The 2,711-nt window shown below is 33.5% G+C and overlaps 1 long non-coding RNA gene across 1 annotated transcript; it reads right to left on the bottom strand.

Annotated features, from left to right (window-relative positions):
* Nucleotides 1-2,060: 2,060 nt before the first annotated feature.
* LOC105118380 (uncharacterized) lies at nucleotides 2,061-2,473 on the bottom strand. The gene is made up of 3 exons (XR_840935.1): nucleotides 2,341-2,473; nucleotides 2,170-2,220; nucleotides 2,061-2,083 (listed from the first exon to the last, which is right to left on the bottom strand). It is a non-coding gene; the product is annotated as an uncharacterized LOC105118380 (long non-coding RNA).
* Between the last annotated feature and the right edge of the window lie 238 nt (nucleotides 2,474-2,711).

Below are 2,711 nucleotides of genomic sequence, written 5' to 3'. Positions count from 1 at the left end.
TTATTAATGAGTTAAATATACTTACAAGAACAAACTCAATGTCATGTATAATCAACTGATTAGCTATAGGGCATATATACCAAAAATAACATCCTAACAATAAGATCCATTGAAGGATCATACCACCCCTAGGTTAATTCCTTGATAAAGAAATGTGAAAGCATATATATATAAACAAGTTTTAACATCCTTAAGACATGACCCTTTTAAGAACCATATCACCTTGAATTAATTCTTTAATAAAGAAAAAAATCAACATATAACCACACAAGAAAAAGGAAGAACACATATAATCATATCATTAACTTTATAAGACAAAATCATACATTTTATAATAAGAAAACCTATGCATCCACGCATGACATTCCACACCTAGGTCAAACAATTACACATAGGTTAATCTTATTACAACATATCCTTATAATCCCTTAAGGAGTATTGATTCCAACCTTATTACATCCATTACAAGATTTCATAGTTTTACAGACGAAAATATTTTGTCGGTGTGTGATTACCAGTTTGTCGGTGATTTATTTACCGACATCTTCACCAAAGGATTACGTCTATCGGTTTTCCTCTCGTTGGTAATTCCATATTCCATCGCTATATCTGTCAAAAACACAAAAAAAACCATTTGCCGATGGTTTTATAGACGGAAATTTATACACCAAAAAAAAAGTTTCCCGCTTGAAATATACCGACGAATTTTAATCCGTTGGTGATATCGTGATTTACCGACGGCTACAACCTGTTGGTAAATTTATCAGTGAGTGTTTGAAATACCGACTGAATATATCCGTCTGTAAATTCATCAGTAATTATGGCAGCTACTATCAAATGCCGACGGATTCATTCCGTCGGTAAACCCTTTGTAATAGTTTTTTCTAAATTTGTTTTTTAAAAATTATTTAGAATACATAATATAAAATTATATAAATTAATGGTAATAAAAACCAATTATGCAAATAAAATTTATATTAAACATTGAAAACAAAAAATCAAAGTTAAATAATATTCATTACAAACTGAATGTGTTTCAAAAAAAATATTAAATGAAATTTTAAAGGTAAATAATGTTTATTACAAATTAATATAAAGGTGGTGTTGGAGGAGGAGGAGGAGGAGGTTGGTGGTTATACAGCCAAAAAGGATTAGGCGCACATGTTCCACTCTATGTTGCCATGTCCATGACCATTTCATGAAGCTGTTCATAAGCCGCGTTTTGTTGTGCAGACTTCGCTCTTTATTGTGCATGAGACGCTTTGAGTTCTACGTACTCCACTGATAGCTAGTTGTATTTTTTGGTGAGCTGAGTCGTGTGTTGCTGCAAGGCCACAAACTCCTTAGATTGGGAGCTCCTAACGGTTAAAACACTACGGGCCGACTACAAGTTGTCGGCCGTAGTGTTGGAGAGCTCGTAAACTCGATTTTTATCGGGTCCACCTGACGATCCAACTTCCATCCATAAATCCAGATCGAATTTCGGATGGGTCAAAATATTATCCCCGTATCTCTCCCAAAACCGATTATTATAGGTTTCCTGAAAATAAAAAAAAGTAATCATCATATTCAATTTAATAAACATAAAAACTTACAAAATAAAATGGTTGAACAAACATACCATGAAATGTTGAGTACGATTATCAATGAACTGTTGTACCCCCTTTTAGCGATCTTGACTCCGCACGTGCATCTCTATAAACAGCTCCATCAAGCTCGGCTCACATCTAAGAGATGTAGCCTATAATGAAAAAAGATTTATTAACAATAGCTTAATTTAATGATATATTTTATTTAAATTAATCTTACCATCTGTTTCACATGTGCAGCAAATGGAATGAAGCCGCCAGTGTGCATTGTCACCAAGCCATGAATTGGCCAATTCTGGTTGCCAGCACAGGACTGTGAGTGTCATGTGAACCGCTTAGACGTCTCGTGCTCAAGATATTGTGGCCATATATCTTCCAGGAAGTATATCGGTTTGAAATCCCTCCAAACCGCAACATCGTTCTAGCCTTAAAAACCCCTATCTCTCACGGGTTTTTTTACTCTTTTTTATGCTTCATACCAAAAATCACGCAACCTACTTCACGCAACCAAAAATTACATTTCGAAACATAAATTTTTGTCTAAAAAAATCTTGTATTGTTTTCAATGTTACCTAGTTACCTAGTTGCCGCGTGATTTTCCCACACCCTCCTCACAATAGTGTTATGCTCACTATCCCAGCAAAATTTTTCCTATGTATAAATAATTAATTTTAAATAAAAATAATAATTTATATATAATTATATTAATAATTTATTAGAAATAAGATAAAAATTATAAATTAACACCAACCTCAAATCTGTCAAACCATGCATTGATTTGAGGCATCCATTTAGGATGCTTGGATATTTGACTCCATTGAAACAATGGAATCTCCATTGATGATTTAAATGCCGATGATATTACTCGAGAGGCCTCAATGTTTGTGAACCTGTAAATAAATAAAATAAATTCAATAGTGATTACTTCATAAATTATGTTGTAATTTTTTTAAAAAAAAAACTAAAACCTTAACAATCTTACATTGAAAGGTCATCTTTCCACTATGCCTCATATTTGCGAGTAAATTGATTCTGCTGCGAAGGCACGCCACCTCTACACTATGAACTAGCGCTGGAAAAGGCAACATCAATTGATGGCGCAGGTAGTGTATGTGCCTTTTC

This window comes from Populus euphratica, unplaced genomic scaffold, assembly GCF_000495115.2.
Source record: "Populus euphratica unplaced genomic scaffold, PopEup_1.0 scaffold1929.1, whole genome shotgun sequence".
NCBI classification, from domain to species: domain Eukaryota; kingdom Viridiplantae; phylum Streptophyta; class Magnoliopsida; order Malpighiales; family Salicaceae; genus Populus; species Populus euphratica.
This window is presented reverse-complemented; position numbering and strand designations above follow the sequence as displayed.